Raw genomic sequence first — 25,101 nt, forward strand, 5'->3', positions numbered from 1 at the left:
CTATCCTAAATCTACCCCCATTCACTTGGAGGTGAAACGGAAAGCAGCCAATGACGCATATAAACTGGATACCATTGGAGCGTGGAAAGACGGCCAATCATACGGTCATGCGTCTATCTGGGAATTCCTTGACAAGCATCCGGTATCCCTGATGCCGACCGATCATATGGTTTCCAGATTCGTCTTTGAAAAGACATACACTGTCATAATCACCGAAAGAGAAGAATGGTCGACAAGTGGCCATGAGTCTTTTCAGATTACAGACCTAATAATCTTCACCGACGGGTCAGTCATGGAGGATGGATCGGGCGCAGAGGTTTTCTCGGGGAATCCGATTATGGAACTGGCCCAACCCCTCGGAAAAATGACAACCATCATCCAGGCGGAGATATATGCCATTTCATTGGCAGCAGAAGAAAGTCTGCGACAAAAATGGAGGGGTCGTACCATTCGAATCTGTTCCGACAGTCAGAGCAGCATTATCAGCACTAAACAGCAATGACATATTATGAAACTTGGCCGACTGAACGAAGCATTCCTGATGTGGGTGCCAGGGGTACTCAAACATCGCTGGTGATGAGGAGACTGACCGGTTGGCACGCTGAGGGTCTGGATCCACAATGGTGGAGCCAGAACCCGCTTTTGGAATCCGGCCATCCATTGTCAAGTCTACTCTGAAGGGGGAAATTGCAAGGATTCATGCAGCCGAGTGGAAAAATATGAACTGTTGCCGGTAGGTGAAAATTCTTGTGAAAGACCCTGGGGTCGCCAGAGCGGCATTTTTGTTGTCCCTTAAGAAGTGGGACATGGAAACCCTAGTAGGGCTTTTAACGGAACAGTGCTCCTTAAGATTGGGGGGGTGCAGCCAATGTGAGGAGGAAGAGGAGACGGACCTGTACATTTTATGTAGCTGCCCGGCCTCCTCAGATCTCAGACGAAGACACCTTGGTTAGGTTTTCAATGAAGAATCTGCACACTTTCTGCCTCTAGAGAGTGTTCTCAGATTTACTAAAGCCTGCGAACACCGTAGACGAGAAGCCATTGAATAGGCGATTTACGGGGATAGTACAATGGCTTGAGTCGCTGCCTATCAACAGCTTGTCCTTCTTTGCTACAATGGTGGATGTCAAATCTTGTAGTTCTTCTGCCGATAAGTTGTAATTTTGTTTCCTATTTACTCCTTAGTGGGGTGTATATACTCTGTGGACGCAGTTAGACTGTGCTTCAGTTTCACTATCATCGTAGTTAACGCTGTGTAAATGATGTGCTCACAGCAGCGAGACTAACATAAACCGAACACAGACATATGACATCTGGGATTCGAACTCAGATCAGCGAGATTTTTCGGCATTTCAAGTGCTGCACGTTTAGTCGCCTCACACTTACCACGATCTACTTTCGTAGGGGGTTCGTCAGTTCCCGTCGGATTGTCGATTTTCATCTTCTCCAACAGGTGTCCAACACTTTCAACTTTGGGTTCCTGACTACGAACCGCACTTTGTAATCTTCCTTTTGCAGTACTTCCAGGCACTCTCCGTTTATACGGAGCAGAAAAGATTTACTGTTCGCCTGGGGTTCCATCTCCTTGATAACCACCCAGTCATCCAGGGGAATCCTCGGTGTTTGAAGACATAAGGATTGGACTAACTTGTCCTTATTTACGGCGATCCTTGGCAACCAGATGTGAGTGATCGGTCTTCTAGGGATCTCATCGGGGGATGACTTCGAGCTTTGCGCTCTTCCAAGAGTCGCTGATCTTAACGACACACGAACTGAGAAAGTCCCTGGAGAATTGTTCCTCACATTCTATAATATGGAACTCACAGTCCACTTGAGGAGAATCCTGCCTGTCTAGAAGACGCTCAATGACCATCTCCGACAGCTTGCCTTCAACATTGGTCTATGGCGTCAGTTTGCAGCTAGAAAGATTACCATCGGTCAGCACTACGCGCAAATAACTCTTGCTGCTTACCCGTTTGCAGAGGTTGCTTGCCGTCCCAGCCCATGCACACTTTGCTCCGAATGTGTTGTTGTGCGATTAATTGCATTTGAAGGTGGTGGGCGTCGTCTTCTACTCGGTTCCTAGGCATCTGCTGTTATATTTTTCGATAATCGCCTGGTATTTAGCGGTTAGTTCCTGCCTCTTTATTTTTTGCAACATTGCTGAGAATATGTATGCCCTTCTGGTACTGGGTCGTGAACAGCACTCCAGTGGACCTTCGCTTCTTTGCCAATTTCCGGTGACCGACATTCTTGCAGCCCTTGCTTTAGAGGGGACCCCCGACGCCGACAATTTCCGGTAAGGAGCGTTTTGGGTGGTACTCGTTACACCCATCATAAGCCCTTCTTGGAATCCTATTGAGTTTCGTTCTATTGTACTTCTTGCTAAGGAATTTGGGTACCCATGCTTGCAGGTGAATAGTCGCCTTCTTCGGGCCCATAGGCACACCTTTCCCAACGCTCCCTCCATGATTTCACTCATAATGGAGGGAAACAGCCCTCACACCAAGTCATCGACATACCCTACTACCTCGTTCTTATCCAACATCGTAGAATTTTGTTCATCACTATCAACCAGAGTATCGGATAGAGGCAACAGTGTTTTTCAAGCTGGAAGTCCATGTGGCGCCTCGCTCCTGGAGGTCCTTGTTGTTGATTTTAGGACAGCGAGCAACCCTGGTACCAACTGTACTGCCCTCGATGGCTATTGTCTCCTGACTGTATGCCAGCAGCTTGTCGTCCGATGATTTATAATCGACAACAACATACAAGGACCCAGCGCGAAAACTAAAGCCCCAACAATCCATCAACCACGTGGAAAACGTGGCCTATGGGCCAGACATTTTGGCTCCTCCACGCAAGTCCTAACTAGAATGGGTGCCTCCCGGGAGGCCACTGCAGCCATCTTAAAAGAGCTTCTTCGAAGTCCACCATTTTAGCCTCAAAGGCATGCAGTTGGGGTTTTGCTCTACTGCAAAAAAAAAAAATACTCCCAGACTCTTCCACAACAAATCTAAAATTAGCAATATTGTCCAAGGATGACAAGGTCAGAAGGAGTCGTTCTTTGGATGTTCTTTTACAAGGGTGGAATTACCGGAGCCTGGCTTTGGGTCGTAATTAATACTCCAATTTTTGAACATAAGGGTCACTTCTAAGTTTTAGTAATCACCTGCCTTGCCATCAATGAATTAAGGCCACAAAATATTCCTCAGCCATATCCTTGACTCAGTGTTGAAAGGTAGAAAAATTAGTCCTTACCCACAACCGCGGTGTTCCAACAAGTCACCTTGAAAATAATCCTTTTTACAAAACTTTTACTCTTTCTCTACCATTGTAATGGGTTTATTGCCTTTCTTAAAGGACCTTCTTGGCTGGCTCTCGTGATTAAAGCATTCAAGTAAGACCGAGGACCGACCAACTTATTATTGATCAAATGAACCCACTTCGCGTCTTCCTCTTTCAAAATTTCATGCCCGAAATTTTTCCACAAATCGATGAAAACTTCCCCCAGACAACCCCGTGAAACACGCACCCCAGTTTGATTAATGTATTATATTTTGATATTCTGCGTGACTACGACGATAATGATGCATAAAAAATTATCTTGTTATGCTCAACACATGAGTACAGAACTCATTCGTCAACGTGAAAACACACAACAATAGCGTTTTCGATTGATTCCCGTGATAGCCACCACCATGTATGGTAAATACCACTCAAAGGGGATGATTTTCATGAATGACAACGAAGTTTAAAATTGGGTTGATTGGGTTGGACTTTCCACGTATGATATTATTTTGGGAAAAGTTAAATTTAAGGTGCCCAGACGAGATACGTGTATAATTAGCAGAAAGGGTGTGGGAAGTACGTCAAGGGAAGCAGGTGGGTGATAGGAGTCCCCATTAAACGCACGAAGCATGTTCTGTATTGATATTCGTCGGGGATTTTGTACACGTGCAGGTAATCTTTGATCAAATTTGCTTTTATTGCATAGTAGGAAGTTATGAGACATTTTATTTGCGAAGAGATACATATGTGCACTGATAGGATGAGTGGTTGTTTTGATTATTCACTAGGACACAAGCTGTTGATCACGTTCGCCCTTAAGAGTAGGCTGCAGTGCTTACAACGACTGGAAAATTTGTTGCTTTAATTAAAGTAGATATGTATGTATGTCCGCATAAGATAAGATGAGATGAAAGCAGAACCTGCTAGCCTTGGTGATCGTAAAAACACTATAAAATTTTGGAAAGATGGTCGTTTAGCAGCCTGATCTAGTCTTGTTGATTATGTTTACACAAATGACCCCTAACGTAAGACTCCGATTCTCTGCCGGCTGAACTATATATACGCTTCCTCCTTGATAGGGTATACCGCGTCAACCACACCTACGTGCCGTCATTCGCGGTTTACTGAAATGCGCTTCAGTTCTTCCCCAGGACTTTCCGAGAAGCGCGCACTCCTCCTCTACTGTGTTAGCGTTTTTTCTGGGTTGCTATATGAGAGTACAAATTGACTCGCGCAGAGGCTTGTCATCGATGTGATCGGTAAGCGAAAGTCCCAGTGGATAGGTCATAATTTAAGGAGGGGCGACAATTGGATTGTTGGTTACGCCATGCAGTGAAACTCACTATCCAAAGATAGCTGACGAGTTGGTCGCGCCGAGAGTACTTGGTGTTTGAAAAACACGACTGACCACTTACCGGTGTAGAAGACTACTCTACCTCGACGGACGAAGAGGCGAGGATTGTAGGAATAAGAGGAGTTGAGGGAACACATGAGTACGAAGGAGGTTTTTTCTGACTTTTCTTAATCTGTATGGTTTGGGGTCTTCGTCCTTCGGATCTTCTGTTCTGCCAGGCGGAGCCTTTCTATTTGGGCTATCACACCTGGATATGAGGCTAGAATGAGGAAGGGTCTGATAAGTTGCCTGTAACAGAAGAGCTTAATTTTGTAGGATGCTGAGGCTCTGTATTTTAGGATGGAATACAGGGACTTTCAGGCAGTTTTTTCCCAGTGCATTTGAGATCTGGAAATTTGTGGGAAAGACGAAAGTTTATTGTCACCCCTAGAAAAGTGACTTAAGTGGCGTATCATGGATTTTGAGGAAAAGGAAGGTATTGCCTCTCCTCATTTTCATCGTTATCCTCATCTTGCTGTGAAAAATAATTGCTTTACACATTTGGGGATTAAGGGATAATCCCAATGAACAAATCGGCAAAACTCGTCGAATTTAAATGAGCGTAGCCAGGTGAAATATTTCTGGTCGACGTGTAGAGGCTCAGGTCATCCGCGTATTGTCAAATTCTGATGGGATTAGAGTACGGACTTGGTTTATTAAGGTCAGCGGCGAACAGGAAAAACAGCATGATTGAAAGGACTGAACCTTGGGGAATGCTTGCTGGACATATGTATGGCGATGAAAGGTGTGGTTGGGCTGGGCATTTCATCCCATCTAGGAAGCTAAGGAACAGTTTGCAAAGGTGTAAATTGGAATTAAAGGGGTCAGAAAGCTTAAAAGCGAGGTCTTATTCGAAGAATGGATCGAAAGCTTTTTTTAGGTTCAGGAAGAAGTCTATGGATGAAGTCTTCTGGTTAATACCGAGGAGAAAGTCCATTTTAAGAACAAGAAGTTCGTGCTCAACCTAATAATCGGGTCATTTGCCAATCTAGAAGTCGGAAAGTGTGCAATTGGAGCAACAGTGATTGTCGATAAGAACTTTATGATCCGCCTTGAAGATCTTGACTGGAGAAGAAAAGATGGAGATAGGCCTGCAGTTGTTGGAATTAAGGTTTTAGTTTTTGGAGGGGACGGGAGTTATACGAGCATTCTTCCAACCAGTAGAGAAGGCAGTGGTTGATAATCGAGGAAAAGAAGTTTGAAATGCTTGGAGCACATCCTTTTAAAACCATGGAGAGGATTTTGTGGGGTCCTACCGATTTCTTCTTTTTTTGACATCACGATCGACGTCGTGACAATGTTGGGTGTGACAAAATGGATGAGTGGGAATTTCCCTCGATGATCGGGTGATGAAGGACTGGATGAGGGGAGGTTATGTGTGGATTGGTTGCGACAGGTAGATAGGAATGATTGAAGTCAGAAAATTGAGTCGCTCGATTTTGAAAACTTGGTGGCGGATATTCAAAGTACAATGGTGTATTTAGAGGAAGAGTTTTGCCAGGCTGCTAGCTTTTTTGGGTGAGGAGAAATTTCGAAATAAAGTTGAGATTGTTGCCGGGGCCAGGGAAAGTTTTACTGATTTCCTTGAAAGTCCAAGTACATGTTGTTTGCGAAGGTAGTCGGTATGCAGGGTCGGCGGACTAACCTGCCAAAGTTTTTCTCATTGAGGGGAGAGGATCGCGGACACCATCACTTTCTTAATAGTCTCCGCCGGAGGACACTCTTTTATTTTATATCGCCACGAATACCATTGTGGGTTGGAATGAGGTTACGGTAGTTAAGAAGGTAGGCTAGAATCGGTTTTTTGCATATTTACAAAACTACTTCATGGTACTGGTGAACTGTCAGGACGATGGTGTCTTCTAATATGATATCAAGCTGTTGGGTGGAAGAAAAAATGGTTAAAGTCTGGATCAACGACCCGGTCAATGAGTTTTCAGTTTGCCTGCCGCAAATCCGGAACTGAGGGCGGGGTTCGACGAAGGGCTCTTTCAGGATGATAATATCGAAGATCACAGCATCATGGTCCGCGGGTTGATTTCCCGGAAAGAAGAAGTATGTGTATGGAAGTGATATTGCATCATCTTTATCGAAGTTGGGGTTTGATCAGCTAAAGCGCATAGGATTCCGCTCTGATAAACATTTGCTGGAAAACGGTGAAATCTTTCCCCATTTTAGTTCGACCGTGCATCGAACCAAAATTATAGTCTGGCGTGGAAATCTCCACCGTTAAATTCTTAACAAATTGTGGATATTAAGGAACTGAGCGGACAGCAAATGGCAGCTAAGAAAACCGAGGACAATTGGGTTTTAAAGGAAGTGAGAGCAGCTTTGAATGTTTTGAGGACGTTGGCGTTTGAAAAGTATTGGTAACGAATCAAGGGAAGATTGGACTTTAGGCGATCAGTTCGGATGAAACTGGAGAAACTGCATTTCTATTTATAGTGCATCTTGGTTTCGCATAAGACCACTATGTAGAACTTGTGTTCCTAATGGATGACTAGAAATAGTACCTGCGATGCTCGACCGATCATGGAGTGGATGTTGAACACGATGATTCTAACGTCCTAAGCATGTCCACTGATGGAAATCAGGACACTAAACATCGCGTTTAACGAGTGATACTGGAGGAATTATATGCGCTGCTTCGCATGGCGTTTGCAAATAACATGGACTAAGGTATAAAAGCTGAGTTGGTAATAGAATGGATCAATTCTCGGGACGCGGACTGGGACGGGAGAGTGCGGTGTGAGTGTGGGATAAACGAGTGGTGCTCGCCTTGAGCATTTCTGCTCTCCACGACCCCAAGGACCCTTGGACAATTTCGGTAATTTGGCAGTGCTCATTGCTTCAATAGTTGATTCACTTTCGCGCCTGCTTTAGTGCTTTGTAACATTCGGCCATACCATGAACCCACTCGTACTTGACAAAATTGGGCGCCGTGTAACCCACACGCTTTCAATTCTTGAATTGCAATAGGTGCTTGTTTTTAATTTGTTCGAAGCGAACATTGGTATGTTCGGAAGACGTCGAGTCCAATGCGCCCAGCCAAAGGTTTAACTGATTATTAATTGTTTTTGTCGAGGCCATGTTAGAGGACTTAACGTTAGTGACGCTGAACGTTCCCTGCCGTTTCAATTCATCAGGAATCGCTTGAGCAGAGAAAGAGAAAAGAAAAGCCCACTTCCCGTTTTTATTCGAGACGTAGACTCATGCTCCAGAACCTTGTTCTATTTTTAAGCCATTGGTGATCAGATTCAGAATCGTTTTCTTCACGCTCCAGAATAACTTTATATATTCTACCAAAGAGATGTATGGAGGTCCGGAAACCGGAAAGCATTGAAAAAAACTGGAATAAATTCTCCCAATGACTCGTCCAATACCCTGTGCCCCCCGCATGACGACAGTTTTTTCATAGATCTAAACGAATTATTCTATGCATCTAGAACTAAACAGACACACAGTTCTTTGCAGTGCGGCTAATTTACACTTCACCTTGACGCACAGCACTACGAACATTGGCCTGGTAATAGCTACATGTATCTACATCACTACATGAACTCTGAGTACCCATTTCAAGGCAAAGGTCTGTCTGCATAAACAGGCTCCCGTTTCTTATCTAGAATGACTTCCAAATATTTCCTTGTTTCGGAAAGTTGAAGGGTACCCCTCATCTCTAGAAGACAAAGGCCATTCAGTTACCGCCTTTTTGTAAACAATTTTATCATGGTTTTATTTGGATTTATTGAAAGCCTATGTCTGAGCCACCAATTGCCAAACAAACTAACAACGTTTTGTATTTTTCTATAAGTTTCTGAGATCTCAGTCAACACCTAGCATAGCCACGTCATCCGCATAAGCTTGAGCTAGAATTGGTATTACAGTTCGTATAGTAGTCAGTCGATCAACACACTGCATAGGAGTGGCGGTAGCAGACCTCCTTGTAACTCAGAGAAAGACATGCTAGAAAAATATTTCCTAGCAGTCGTTCTTATTGGTCCATACTTTTGTTAAGCATCGTTGGGTAGATGTCATTCATGCCTGCTGCTTTGGAATGTTCAGCGTTCACTTTCTCATTGGTAAGGCTCTCGCGACGCTTCAATTCTCCTTGCAAATCTTTCGTGTTGAAAGCTTTGCAGGAACAGCCAACTCGCCCGCTTCCACTCCTGTCAGCTGTTCTCCTGTACATCCAAGAGAGACTGCATTGATTCAACACGGGGATTCTTGAAAGTACCATTCGATTTTCCAGGAAAGTCCAACTTGACCAACACATCTCTTTTCAAGACCCTACACAGCCTATATTCTAAAAAAAATCTCGTTTCGAGCATTTAATGAGCCTCTTGCATTCACCCTGTCAGTTCCTGAAATTTAGCCAGTTTTCATCTTTGTTGCTTTTAGAAGCACAATTCAGAAGTCGTCTGATAAGTTTTTGAGCGTTTACAGTTCTCTATTTCCCAAGGGAATTGTTTTACCTCGTTTGCATCTGGCCATTAGACAAGGACTCCAAAACTGTATGATTCTATCGCCAAAGGAGATCTTCGTCGCCCATTCAGCTGCACTGTGTTTCCAAGATTTTTATTGACCTTGGAGCAACCAGTTTTCCTTGGATTCCGTCTTTGTGTAACAAAATCATCTCTAACATCTTTGAAGTGCAGGTTATTAGATCAATTAATCCACCTGTTCTTGGCCTCAAGAACGTAGGGGTGCACCCTCCATTCCTACGTCATGAGATCAGCTGCAGCAATGAAATGAAAAAGCGTCTCTCCGCTGGGATTGCGTTTGCTACTCTTCCAACAAATATGTTGAGCGTTTACAGCACGACTTATTAAGAGACTACTTGATTCTGCGTACACTACCTGACCCCTTAGTTCTTTCGTTGGTAGTGGACACAGTAAATCACAGGGCATGCAGTAGTAGCACGTAGAGCCAGCTATGGCGTCCCTTTACCTCAGGACACAAGCTCTGGGTTTTATTGATCTTAGAAGGTCTTAGCCTCTTTGGCTGATCTAGTGCAAATTGAACCTATGGCTCTGCACCAGAAAATTATAAGGACAGTCCTGCATTTTCGTTAACCTTGATGTCAGCAGATAGGAAGGGGCTTTGACATGCTGCAGGTTGAATTCACCGACGTTTATGTTTTTCGACATAAGCTTAGCCTACTATGTAATAGAAAACAGAGGCCAGATGCCAGATGCAAATGCCACAGCGGGTGTCCAACCAGGTTTCCCTCACATCCCACCGTCAAAAACTCGGTCTTCTCACGTTTAATTTCTCTGAGAATTGTCACATTTGGAGACACAGCAGTGCCCATGTCCTCATTCCCGGCGATCTTTCTGCGCATGGAACATCGCAAAAGTGAAAGGATCTCATCTATTCATGCAGCGCATTCTTTTGTTTTCCATCATCAAGCCAGTTCTGTCTCTAGCTTCCCTTTTTTCCGTTTGTTCTATCAAAGGTGTATGAGAAGTTACTAACGGAGTTACCATGTCATCCCTTCGTCAGTACGAGTCCCCAAATGTGGGTTTCGGCACTGTATACATCGTTCCCCAAACGCAGTTCTATTATGGAGATCACTCCAAAGACATTACAGTTTGATCTTTTTGTATGAGTCGAGGGGTCATGAGAGTCTTTCGCGCTCAAAATGAAGATTATAAAAAGAGAGAAAGAGTAACTAACGGTTTCGTCCAGGGCAGAGGCAAGCCATCAGACTCAGGGGGAGCATTCTCGAAAGTGGCAACAGATAGAAATCGGTCCTTTTTATATCACCGCAAACATGATAAGGGTGCGAATTATATCCAACTTAAAAGCGCCAGTACTTTAAGCCTAAGTGCTGGACGAAACCGTTAGTCATTCCTTTTGTTTTATGAATACACTACTGCGTGGTATGACCAAAACTAGGGGTCCGTAGAGCGAAAAAGTGAGAGTAAGTTTCTCTTCATCTGGTCCGGTCCGATATCAAGTAGATGTGGACTTAGGATCCCTCATATCCCATATAAAAAATGATGATGATGCTCTACAGAATTTTGATATGATTGAATTTCAACCAATCGGGGAAAAAGTGAAGCACCATCTTTTTTACTCTCCCTGAGCAAATTGAGACTCTTTTGATCCAGTTCGAATACCAAGTTGAAACTCACAATGTTTGTAAATTGGTCCTTTCTGCTACTCATGAATTTTACCCTCCAGTGCCCGAAATTCATGCCCAAGTTCCGTTAACTCAGTATCCGGATGATGTCTCCTACGTTCTTTGACTTCCGACTTGTTCTGTCCTGAACAGCTCGGCATTCACAAAGATGAACTTGGGCTGATCACTAAAATTTAAAGCTAGGATAACCTGTTGGAGCCACTTTAAATAATCCTCGTCAGTATATCTCAATGGAGGAGTCCATCACGAAGACCTTAATTTATAAATCCTGTCTTTGTTCCAGGATTCAATATTTTTCTCTACAGGCAGTCCGGAAAATTGCAAATTGTCCCTCTGAAATTTTGCTATCTTGGAAGAAATTTCCACGACAACGATCTGAAATAAGGCTTTTTGCTCGCCTTGAAATTTCTCTTGCTAATTTGATCACCTCCCAACGGTCCTAGTTTGAGTTCTGACTGAATTTAGTGTGGGTCTCATCGGGAATACCAGTTTATTTAAACCTTCCACTGAAGATTCAGCTTCCTAGAGATCCTTAGGAATGAGGACACGGACGTGGCTGCACCACCAAGTGAAATAATGACCAAATAAATCGGAGGCAAGGGAGCTGAACCTTTAGTGGAAGGTCTAAAGAAACTGGTATCCCCAATGAGAGCCATACTAAATGCAGCCAGGACTAAAATTAGGATCGTAGTGCCCTGTTTCTGTAGTGCTTTCGTTTGCCGTTGACTGGAAGCCTCTCCAGGTTGACGATGCCTGGATCACTAGGCTCAATTTTGACACTCCGGCGTTGGACCAGTAGCGCCGTCCTTTCTTTCGCAATTCCTGGTAAGGGTGATGGAGGGGGTTCTTGCCCCTGGAAGGAGGGGGTTCTTGCCCCCTGGAAGGAAGCTACGATTGCGGAAGGGCAAGGGCATAGTTAACTTTTGCAAACAGATAATTAGGACCACTAATAATCAGATCCCTAAACTAAAGGTGAGCCACTGAATTCCTCAGTAAGAAATCATTATCATTGAATTCCCCCATAAATAATGAAGGACGTTTGCTTGTTTACTATAAAACAAGATAAGAATGATTGAAGACAATACAGTGCGTGCAGTGACATTTTGTGTCCTTCGCAAAAAATTATGTCATATGAATGATATCTAATTACGAGTATCTTCGAGATAACACTTATTTGATGGAATTGATGGCACTTATTTGATAGATACTGTCTAGTGGCGTGACTGGCCTTGAAATATCTCTGAGCTACCCTTCCTAATTGTTCATAGCATGTTTCCTAAGAATGATCAGTAAATACGAATATGTAGCAATCAATAAATAATGGCCCTCACGTACATACTTTTCGAGCAATTAGCAAATTTAGGTGTGAATCTGTTAGATAATCACTGAGGCAAATCGTCTAGATAACTCTATTTGAAGTTCGTATCAAAGGTAACCAGCGCATGATTATATCAAAGTTCCGCTAAAATTACTATTTGCTAAGATTGTTCGCACTTAATTGCACCTGGACTACGTCAATACTTAGCAAATTCAATTAGTGTCCGGCAACATCTTAATTTAAATAAAAGATCTGATAACGAGTTGGTGAAATAAGTATCTGGGTCGGAATTGACCGGATTGTAATTATTGGCAAAGGTAATTAGCTATCATCTGGCAGATACTAATTACCCTAAATGTTAAAATGAAAATGGCATGATAACAATGAGAGCTAACTACTAAGCACGCTGAGCCTAATGGAATCTTATTTGGGTTACAGATAAGATACTCTATCGTTGGCCGGTTTTATCGGATATTGATCCGAATTCAGAGATTTCAGGAAAAGCTGAGAATTGTTCCAAATGAATAGCCAAATTAAACTCTGCTTGACTTCCGAATCGATTTTCTACGAAATGGTTTAAGGCAATGACATAGAATTTATTAATGCTGGAAGAAGCTCCTTCGTATCTTATACTTGCCGGAGGAAATAGATATCATTATGAGTATTAATGGAATACAAAGGGTCACGGATGTCGGATATCGACTGAATGAAGGTTGATAAGATCATTAACGCCACGAACAGTTGACTAGAATTCCTTTCACGATAAATGATGTATTTAGTCCTCCAACTCCAATTCTTTAGAAAACAATAAACTCAAACGAGAGCCATTAATTATCCTTATGATTTGTAATTCGAGGAATGTGGAAAATAATTGAGTATTCGCCTGGTACGACAGAAGGTTATGTAGGTAATGAACTTATGACAATGTACATGATGAATTACTATTATCCTGGCTTTGGCAAATGGCTCCTGCGAGAGGGTAGTTGGTTGGGAATTACAATTGCTAATATGTTTATCCTTGATATCCTTGATAGTACGATCACAATAGTAACACTTTCCTAAGTTTTTATTTAAAAGTGTTAGACGAGGGTCCTGTGACGAAACACGAGAGGATTCATGCGGCTGAAGAATCAGAAGTATATGCCATAAATTACCAAAGGCGTGAAGTTGTACTTCGCGTGTTTATGGCTTAATAAGGATGTCTTTTTATCAGAGAGAGTACGAGAGGTTGTCTCAGCTTCAAAAAGAAAAAATCTTGACTGACTGTTTCACCCACGGCAGAGGCAACTCATGAGACGCTGCCTCACCTCTGCCCTGGGAGCAGCGTAACCGAAAAGGGCGACAGGTGGTAATGGCTCCAATCGCAAACACGACATGAGCGGGAATTATATTGAAGTGAAATCCGTCCCAAGTCCAAACCTAGACCAGGCTAAGGGTGGTATGGCAAATTAGCTCGGGTTTCTCTTGTGAATGTACCGTGGTACATCATTGTTAAATTAATTGCCCAAAGTGACATCAGATACCATGAAGGATTAGACAACATAATCCACCCCAGCTTAAAATCACGTTATCTGATGCAAGGCCTTAAATCAGAAAAGGCGCCTAAGAAATCTCAGGACAGACCTAATCCACCTTTATTGGAGTCAAGAAAGCGAGAAGCAGCGGAGGCTAGCCCACATGAAAGGAATGCTCTTAAAAAACCCAAACATGAACCTAAGAGCCGGCAAATCTCAGGTGAAGGCAGGAGGCAGGAAGCCTGCTATTAGCTATACTAGTGCAGTCGACCGGCATACTGTTACTGGCAACTACTCACTCGTGAGGAGCAGGAAGCTATCGAAAAACTTGCCATCAGGCAGATGCGCAAGGGATGGATTGCGAAGCTTGTGTTCACTGGAATATTCTTGCGGCCAGGTTACATAAAGGTGGACTACGTGACGGAGGACATTTCGGAGTGGTTTAGGACCATAGGCCATAAACTGCCAGGCTGGGAAAGAGCAGAACCACACATAGTGACAGCGTTTCTACAGAAAACTGCAGGATTAGGAACGGAATGAGGATCTCCACACGCGATTATGAAAAGTTTACAGAAGCAAGGTGGAGGGCAAAGGTAGACTCTTCACGATCGGGGTGGATGACCAATCTCGAGAGGCAATCAATCGTCAAAGTTGCCATATTAACCATTGATTTGGCAACACCCTTGTAAAACGTGCACAGGCAAAAGCTGAAGAAAGACACTTCGGAGGAGACATCAGGTGGAAAACTTGCCGACGTTCTCGAGGGAGGCTATATGGACCATGGATCATGGAATGCAGTACACTTCCTGTCCATAAGGAGCAGAAGTTGGACGACCTAGACCTAGATCTCTTAAGGCTTAGGGTGGACAATGACGTGCAGGAAACCACCATGTCGGAGGAGGAGGATGATACTCCGACAGTGCTGAAGGCTTCAAACAATAACGAAGCTGATAGCCAGCACTAAAAAACGCCCAGAAAAACCTCTACCATGAAAAAGCTGCATCTGGAGTAATTGCAATGGCAAGTTCCAAGAAAAATATTGGAATATTGCTGGTTCGGGAGCAATGGGTGTATTGAGGCGGATTTGCGGTCAGCAAGGAGGAAGTATACAGATAATTTGTGGTTGGCATTGGGCTATTTTCCAGGAGACGACATCTGGATGGTGGTCACAGGGAAGTATAGGTCCCAGGGAGGAACGTGGATTGGAACCCACGACGAGTCATAAAACCTGGGAACCGTCTACTACCAAATCCTATCTTTACCTCCAAGTGGCGACCACTGGGATCTTTTTCTTAACGAAATTCTGCAGATGGGGAAGGATGAAGGCAAACCCACGGTGCCTAAAAAACGGGACAAATTGTACTAACTGCTACTCCAGATTGGGTGTTGGATAAGGCTAATAATTCAACCCGGAAAACAACCTATTACAAAGCCACAAAAGGAGCCTCGAACTGGACTGACAACACGACGACGAACCCGGCAACGTAAGCGAAATAACGACTTGCGCATTTTCTCATGGAACGTGCGCTCCCTGCACAGACTAGCCGATACCCTGTCCCAATATAGGGCAGATGTAACAGCGTTGCAGGAAATGCGTTGGACAGGGACCAGTTTACTGTAGAGGAGCCACCACACTATATATTATAGTGGCTAGTAACTCATGTGCTCGGATTAGGTATCTTAGGCAGTGAAAAAATGAAACCTGGTCTTATCGGCTTTGAAAAGATAAGTGAATGGTTGTGCACTCTACGCTTCCAAGGCAAATTTCGAAATATAAGCCTCGTTATCGTTTACGCTCCTACAGAGGAAACAGCAGTCGGAGAAAGATCAGGTATGATATCAAAATCATACTTGGAGATTTTAAGAGCCAAGTAGGGACGGAGCCCATATTCAGGCGACACGTTGGCTCTCTTAGCTTACGTAAAAATACACATGATAATGGACTGCGGATTATTCAACTAGCAGTCTCACTCGAAATGGTTGTTGGAAGTACGTGGTTTGCGCGGAAAGGGGTCCACAAACAAACGTGGGCCTCTCCAGACGGGACTATGTGGTTATGGAACGCCGCCACCCCTCAGCCTAGATGAATGTCAGACCATATAGGGGGGCCAAAGTGAGTGGCTAGAGCGCACGGCTATCGTACAGAACGTCGCGGCTCAAATCTCACTGGTGACGGTGCAGTTTGTATCGTGATTTGACGTCGGATACCAGTCGACTCACGTATGAATGATTACCTGATTAAGGGTAATAATTTCGGGCGAGCGCAATGTTGACTACATTGCCTCCTATAGGGTGCTGTTATCCAGCAGTGTACTGTTACGGTCTTGAATGAAGTGCTCTAACACACTTCAAGGCAATGATCCAATGAGGATTGTTGCGCCAACGATTATTAATATTATTAATATAGACTCGGATCAATATCTCGTTGGATACAGACTTATCACGAACTGAACAGAATCCGTCGAATGGAGAAACAACTTCACAGAAGGATAAAGGTAGCTTGGAAGAACCAACAGGTCTCTGAACTCGAAAAGTGCAAGCAGCAACCGCACCAGGCGCGCATGTTTTACCAACAAGTCAGCAGAATGAAGAATGGGCATATTGGAGCGATGGATTGAGTATTTTGATGAACTACTGAACAACCAGAATATCAACGAGTTCAGGGCCCCGCCAACTGAAGACCACTCACTCATTCAATCCGTATGGATGAGGATGATCCAGCTCGGAAAGTCTATAAGGGCAATGTCTATGATAGAAAAAGAAGACGATGCAGACCATGTCTAAGATGGAGCGATGGCGTAGGTCAGGATGCCAGACAGCTTTTAGGGATATCGAATTGGTCAACTACACGAGAGCACCGGTGGTGGCATATGTCTGTCGCATTAGCAACATTCGAAATAAATTTCGAATGTTGTGTGTGTTAACCCTGCTGCGCCCCATGGTCATTGAGCATCCTCTGGACGCCAAAGGCAACCATCTCCTGCTTTGCTTCCTCTCACGTGATCCGTTATAGGTTGCGACGACCAATTCTCCAGGGACTTTCTCGGTTCATGCGTCACACCTGGGAGGGCGTAAAGTTCAAAGTCACCCCCTACGGCAAGATTCCCAGGAGACCAGTCGCTCGTGTCTGGTTGCCGAAGATCCACATGAATAAGGATAAGCTCGTCCAAACCCTGCGCCTTCAAAGCCCCAGGATTCCCATGGACGACTGGATTGTTTGGGACCGCAGACAAACTCTGGACTGACTGGAGAAAGTTTGGTCAAGTAATCAAGAACAAACTCTCCGGCGCGCAATTTGGCAAGATTGGAACAACAAACGAACTGGACTTAATGGTTAGGGCTCTGAAAAGTGCATTCGATACCGTCTTTAAAGTCTCGTGCTCAGATAAATACAGCAAAAAGACACTGCTACTGTGGTGGAATGAAGATCTGTCCAGCCTCAGGAAGCTACAAGGACTGCGTGAAGAAGTACAAGTCACTTGGCGGTCTTGGTTGGACTATTGTCAAAACATCGAAAACACCAGCGAATCCGTGCGGCTCAGCAAGATTCTGTCCATGGAACAGAGGAGCGCATCCTTTCTTAGAAAGTCGAAAGGCTTCTGGACGGAATTTTCTGATGAAACCTTGAAGCCGCTGGTTCAGACTCACTTTCACCTCAGTGATGAGGACTGTGAGTCACATCCTGGCTTGGAGGGTTTGCAACCACCCGAGACGTGCGAGACTATTAAATCGGTAATTACCGAGGATAATCTCCGGGCCCAGATGGCATAGTGCCGGTCATGCTACAGAAGCAGCAGGAAACGGTTGTGCCGTGGCTTGTTGAGATTTACCGGAGCTATATCTCTTAAGGATACGTACCACAGTACTGGAAACGCGCACGAGTGGTTTTCATACCGAAAAGGGAAGGACTTTCGATAAATCAGCCTCACCTCTTTCGTGTTGAAGCGCATCCTGGACATCTACTTAATGGCGATTATGGAGTACGCCTTTTTTTATGTCCCAGCATGCCAACTTCAAAGAGAAATCCACAGAAACCGCTCTCTACGAGGTAATCGGCACGGTTGAGCGGTCACTGTAGTACAAGCAATATACCTTAGCTGCCTTCTTGGATATAGAGGGAGCATTCACCAAAATTTACAACGCCATTAAGGAAGGCTTGACTAGTATTGGATTGGAGGAATATCTTACGCATTGGATTATACATACATGCTAAGAATCAGGATAATCCAGTCGGATCTGGGAGGCAACCCCTTGACCAGAGCTGTGAACAGAGAGACGCCCCAGGGTGGCGCCATCTCTCCGGTGTTCTGGTTAATAGTGAATTTTACGAATATTGGACAGCATCGCGGTGGAGGTGCCAGCGTATGCCGACGACTTGGCGATATTAGTGTCTGGGACGTTTCCGTCTATTATGGAAGAAGCGTTGTGGGCCGCAAGATATGGACTCGGTATAAACCCAACTAGAACGGAACTGATGCTATTCACCACCAAGACAAGGGTACCTGAATTCCACCTACCACGGCTGAATGAACAAAGATTGGGTCTTACTTCCAATGTAAGTATCTAAGCGTAATCTTGGATCCAAAACTAAATTGGAGATTGTACATAAAATTGAGCGTTAAGGAGGCCTGCATAGCGTTCGATGTCTGCAAGAGAACCTTTGCAAAGAAATGTGGTCTTCAGCCAAGGATGGTTCTCTGGGTGATCATCGCTGTGGTGCGTCCAATTCTAACGTACGACTCTATTGGATGGTGTCAGGCTTTTGAGCAAAAAGTACAATAGAACGAACCTTAATAGGATTCAAAGAATCGTTCGCGTTGGCGCTACTGTGGCTCTGCAGTCCTCCTGGGCAGATGCTCTCAATGTACTTCTGCATATCCTCCCCTACACATCCACATTAAATATGTTGCAGCATGCAGTGCTGTCAGACTACGTGAGTCCGGATGCTGGTCAGCGAAGTCCTACAGAAACATTAATATGCTAGGTGAAGTACCTCTGGAAATCTACGCATTCCCCACGAACTATGCCACACGCAAGCTGAATTTCTCGAGAAACTTTGCTCTGGACTTTTCAACTGGGAAAGTGGAAACATACTTGGCCCCAGCCGCAAAAGGAGTCGGAACGGCTGGTTTGACGATGAATGTAAGTTAGCAACGGAACGGAAGAATGCCGCATACCGAGTAATGTTGCATTCTCAAAGAACGCGGGCACGCGCAGAGACTTATCACCAACTCCGTCGAGCGGAGAAACGACTTCACAGACGGAAAAAGGAAGCCTTCGAGAACCAACAAGTCTGTGAACTAGAAAAGTACAGGGAGCAACCCCACCAGGCGCGGAAGTTTTACCAACAAATCAGCAGGATGAAGCCTTATACACCCCGATGTACGTCCTGCCGAGACAAAGGGGGGAAGCCTGATTTCCGATAGAACGATGGGTTGAGTACTTTGATGAGCTACTGAACAATCAAAACATCGGCGAGTTGGAGGTCCCGCCAACTGAAGGCGACGGACAAATACTGCCACCACCAAGTTTAGGAGAAACAGCCCGTGCAAAAATCATAAGTCGCCAGGAGCCGATGGAATTACAGCCGAATTGGTTAAATATGGAGGCGACCGGTTGCACCAAGTGGTTCATCAACTTGTGCTCAAGGTATGGGACAGCGAATCAATGCCTGACGATTGGCAACGAGGCGTTATCTGTCTAATACATATAAAGGGATATATCACACAGTGCAGCAATTATAGAGGTATCACGTTGCTGAGTACCATCTATAAGATATTCTCCGCCATCTTGTTAGGCCGGATAGCCCTATACGCCCAGAACATCATTGGCCCATACCAAAGAGGCTTCACTCCAGGCAAATCAGCAACAGATCAGATTTTCTCTCTGCGACAAGCGATGGAAAAACTGTTGGAATATGGACAACAGTTGCACCATCTGCCGGTATCCCAACGAAATTAATAAGACTGACTAGGTTAACCCTGACCAATGTGCGAGGCCAGATAAAAGCAGCAGGATCACTCTCAAGACCATTCGACATCAACAACGGTCTACGACAAGGGGATGCCCTATCATGCGTCCTCTTTAACCTGGCCCTCGAGAAAATGATCCGTGATCCTCTTCAAGTCCACCCAACTACTGGCCTATGCTGACGATATGGACATCATGGGAAGAACCACCCGAGACGTACAAACTGCGTTCATCCAGATCGAGCAGGCAGCAATCGGGGCGAGATCTTGGGCTGCACATCAATGAAGGCAAGACAAAATATATGGTGGCAACGTCAGCACTGAATACGAATCAACCAACAACATCATACCGCACTGGTCAAACAGGAAGAATAAGGATAGGAGAATACAACTTTGAGACCGTTGACAATTTCTCCTAGCTGGGGTCGAAAATCACAACCAATAACAGCTACGATGATGAAATCCGCGCACGGTTGTTGTCAGCCAACAGAGCCTATTTCAGCTTACAAAGACTGTTCCGCTCGAAACGTCTCACCATAGGGTCAAAGCTCTTACTGTACAAGACTATGATCTTGCCAGTCCTCATGTATTCCTCGGAAACTTGGGTTCTTAGCAAGGAAAATTGCGAATTCTTGGCCGCGTTCGAGAGAAGAATCCTCTGAAGAATTTTTGGCCCCCTACATGAGGATGGACGATTCCGTAGCCTACACAAAGACGAAATCTATGAGCGATACCATGACCGTCCGGTTGTGGATAAAATCCGGCTCAATAGGTTACGGTGAGCGGGTCACTTAATCCGTATGGATGAGGATGATCCCACCCGCAAAGTCTATAAGGGCAAGGGTAGAAAAAGAAGACGAGGCAGACCCTGCCTGAGATGGAACGATGGCGTTGGCCAGGACGTCAGACAGCTTTTAGGGATATTGAATTGGTGGACCTCGGCGAAAAACCGAGATGTCTGGAGTTCCTTATTAAGGCAGGCCTAGATTGGATACCGGTTGTTGCGCCGTTGATGATGATGAAAGTGGAAGGCGGGGCGTGTTCAAAGGCTATGACACAGTATTCTTTACCGATGGATCAAAACATGGTCTGTGGAGTCAGTGCGGGGTTTTTCTCAGATACACACAGTGTATTCGAGTCATATGATCTTCCAGGTCTCGCCAGTGTATTCCCCATTTGGACCACCAGCCAAGCCGCCATTAAGGCCTTGTATTCACCGACGACATCCTCCAGGTTGGTGGGGCATGAAAGTCCTGGGGGTTTAACGTGAGCACCTGCCGTGTAGGCATAATCCCATGGTCCTCTTCGGACACGGATTGGTTTTGGGATCGCGATCAGAGCCCCGCCCTGCAAGCACAGCGGTCCTGGTTTATACTGAGTGGAGGCTCAGCATTCATACCAGTGAATGCGATACCTCTCTAACACCTCTGCCGCAACTAAGGGGTACGGCACCCGAGTTGAACAGCGCAACTCCACGCTTGAGCTCCGAGGAGCTCTGCCCGCGATGTGGGCATAACCGCAACCACCATGAAACTCCCACTAGGGGGCCAACCGCAAATAATCGGGCCGAGAACACATCCTCCAGGAATTCTCCTGGAGCATAAGCTCTCAGAGGGCCGAGGTTGGTGGGGCAGAGAAGAAATGCCCTGTACAGTCGGGCGGCACGTTCATGGTCACCCACCAGGAATATAAAGGGGAATGGGCGGGCTGACGGGGGGGCTCTGCTCTTGACGGGTGGGCACAGTCGGTGTCTCGCTGGCGACTGTCAAGGGCGGAATATACTCGTACTACTTAGTAGCCTCGGGTCTTGGATGACAAAGGTTTACCACCAGTGTTGAGTCAAGAAGAATTTGGCCCGATTACAGTGTTACAGCGGCCTGCACTACGCACTGGCCCATAGAGGACCATGCCGCTCAGCATACCCTATGATTCGCATTGCCGAAGCTGCTGAGAGAAGGGAACAACCCTGAGCCACTTCCTCTGCCATTGCCCAGCTCTAGCTAGAGTCAGACTACGTACACTGGGAAAACCATTCTTTGGGGATCTCTGAGAGGTTGCTAGCTGCAGGGTGGGGGAGCTGCTATCCTTCGTGGATGCTACGGGTTGGCTTTAAAGAACTGAGCATTTCAGGGTAATTTGCCTTTAAGATAGCTCGATAAATTGAGCGTTATATACTCTAAAAGATGTGATGGGTTAATAGTTCATCTGACGCCGTCCTCAATATGCATATTTAACGAAAATCAACAGCGTCGGCAGCGTCTCTTTGATCTTCCAAATTTCCCCGGGGTTTAATATTAATTCAACTCCCCCGGAAACCTTATCTTTTGAAGCGAAATTAAAAATGGAAATCTCTTAATCTCCATTATATAAGGTGCCTATTTTAGTACGACAACAATGGAAGCTATTATTGTCACATTATTGTTATTATTATTAATGCTCCAAAAAAGTCGAACATCTGACCATGAGATTAGGTGACAAAAGCCTATTGGAATTGATAGAAAGTGTTTTTTCTAGATAAATCGGACACCATTGATAAAATGAATAATATGATGATAAAGTACTCATAATCAGCCGGTCCCATACACCACGGTCATATATTATATTGTTCCTATAAATCCACATATTTAACATGTTAATTGCGCATTATTTTGTTGTCCGCGTCAGATACTGGGGCGGATACATATAATGGGAAAAGACGAAGGGTGAAAAACTCATTCACTTATTTTCACTCCTTCCATTTAGCTTGGGTTAGTATGACGTAGGTTCCTGAAAGTCTGTGTCGTAGGGACGAAGCAGTTAAACAAATTGATTCCTTCTAGAAGGAAACCCCTTAGAAGACCCTCTTTATACGTGTTTTTTGAAAAAGGATTCTAGAGATATTCAAAACCAGGAATAGGGTGAACGTTGACGTCAAATGAGTCCATTAACTATGTAGAGGCCTCTTTGCCTTGCATCTCGTTGATGAAGCTAATTCCTCACAGATGTTTTCACTTGAATTATCCTTCCTGAGGTTAACATCCTCCATATTTGTTCAGGTTCATAGTAAAAGGATCATTTTTTTCATCCAACCTAGTCTACATATATTCACCTCTGCAATGTAACCAAAATTTCCGATCCAAGGAATCAGGACCTCTTCTTCTAGGACACATTGTACAATATTCCTATTTTCGACAGGATACATATTCAAGGGACGCCGGGTCTGTGCTATGTCTGTAGATATTGGGCTATGACGCTAACCCATAACCCACCCCAAGCGGATCGATATTTAATGCCAAACAAAGATACGACGTAGCCGAAAGCGCCTTGGTCCTCACCTTGGACTTGAATTTTTCGTTTCTCCTCCTTTCATCGTATGCGTCCATATCTGGAGGATTTAGATGCGTGTTAATCAGAAAATATCCTGGAAACCTTGGCGGTATTCAATTGAAATTTGAAACTTTGCCTTGGCCTGGAAAAAAACTGCTCTTGAAATGTTCCTTCGATTCCAATTGAAGTGGAAAATTAGCCGCAAAGTGGAAGTGGATTGAATTAACTAAATCTGGATAGATTCCGATAAGTCCCTTCGATAAAAAAAACTGTATGTGAGTAATTAGGCCTCATATGTGCATATATACCAATGAACATGAATATGCGAACAGGAGCGGGTAAGTTCAGTAACTAATAAATGTAATGACTTGATGACTGACTGGCCAACACTTAATGACGTTCTCAATTAATTTCTGTCGCGTGATGGAAAAGTTTGATTGAACGTAATTTTTCTAATACATTAGAATTATGAATGTCTCTTATTACGAGGCTAAGTTAGCACGAGGATGGAGAGATAGCGTAGTAATAAATTACCACCACATATATATTAAGATTGATTACTCTTCAAGATACATTCAGAATTGAAATAGGGGAGGAACCCATTTCAATGCATCGTTCTGCAATGACTCAGTTATCAACGGACAATTATCAAAGATAAATTATTTTTGTTGGCGTCTATATCTATCAATCATGAAGTCAATTCATCAGAAATAAATTTTCTGACCATGAGTTTTCAGCAGTTGTAAATCATTATCCTTTTTTGATGACAGTCTTTACTGTTTATCAAAACAGAGCTTGTCGTTGAAGGAGACATCAAAGTCCTAAGTGAAATTCACTTTGGCCAGAATATAACTCTTCAAATTATTTTCTCAGTTAATTGGTGAGCTAATAATAATGATTTCATAAATCGGTATAAAATCTAGCAACATTTATGTTGCCAACCTGTTGCCATCTGTTGCCAACTTTTCGCCGCCATTGAGTTATTATGTTTAGACGTGGCATTTGAACATAATTGCGACGTCTTGTCGAGATTTGGAGAAAATTCGTTGACCAAACACCAATTCGCGGTCGAGGGTCCCCGTCTTATCTATGATTGCCAATGGAGAATTACCCTAGAACTCCCCATTCCTTGTGTTTATCTGCAGGTCCATTGAGAGGAAAGGAAATTGGGCAGCAGATTCTCCGTAGACCCTGACGGTCTGACAGGAATTAATTAAGTGTACAATTTTGGGAGAGGAGGGGGGGGGGGGTGGGTATGATTTTTACCCCGGGGCTAGATTTTTTCCTTGCCACCCAGCCTAATCGTCCCTTAACATTTTCAGCACGCACGGCACGGCTGACCTTTTCTTTAAATGTTTCCAGAAAAGATCCCTGTGATCGTACCTAAATGTCTAATGGTTACTCTTTGTTCAGCTACGACTAGGTCTTCACTTTTTCTTTGCATTGATCTCTTGTGGGATGGGTTCCTTTCGTGGAATTCATCTTCTGTGGGTGTACTACCCAAATTAAGGTCATTGTGCCGGTGGCTATGCTGGTTAGTTTCGCCCTCACGGGTCGTCAACGATCCTTAACAGGTCCCTTACAATACGGGGAGTGGCGTCCCCGAGACGCCGGAGTAAGTAGCTCTGACCCACTAGCTGGCATAATACTTGCATCCTAGGTAGTAGCCTCGAGAAATTTTCTCGGTGATGCGCGAACTGTTAACAACCGATACACGCCGGAACACACTGGGATTCCCCGGAGCCGTCGGCAAATCCTTTTTGACATTGATGGGCTGATGTGAGCCTAGCTCTGTCAAGGTGGTTGTTGTGGCGTATATCAGGAGGCAGTCCCTTCAGGACCCTGGTCGGGTAGTGTGCATCAAACCAATATTAGTAGACCGCGTTGCTCCGAGCGAGCGCTGATTCATAGGTGAGTTCTGGGACCAGGTTATCGTAGGTTAGGTCTCAGGGAACTGGGATAGAGGCTTTGTCCCCAAGGATATACCCGTTCCTGACAACTGCGGCCGCTCCCTTGCACGATGCGCTAATAAAGAATAAATAAATGGCGAACACAATCGAAACGAACGAGGAGATAGTGGGAATGGGGAGTGAGCTGACTGCGTTTATACGCAACAGGAAATTGCGTCGCTCGCCCCAGCGACCAGCGAAGGACACAGCAAGGGCTGA

Source organism: Hermetia illucens, chromosome 4, assembly GCF_905115235.1.
Source record: "Hermetia illucens chromosome 4, iHerIll2.2.curated.20191125, whole genome shotgun sequence".
Lineage (NCBI taxonomy): Eukaryota > Metazoa > Arthropoda > Insecta > Diptera > Stratiomyidae > Hermetia > Hermetia illucens.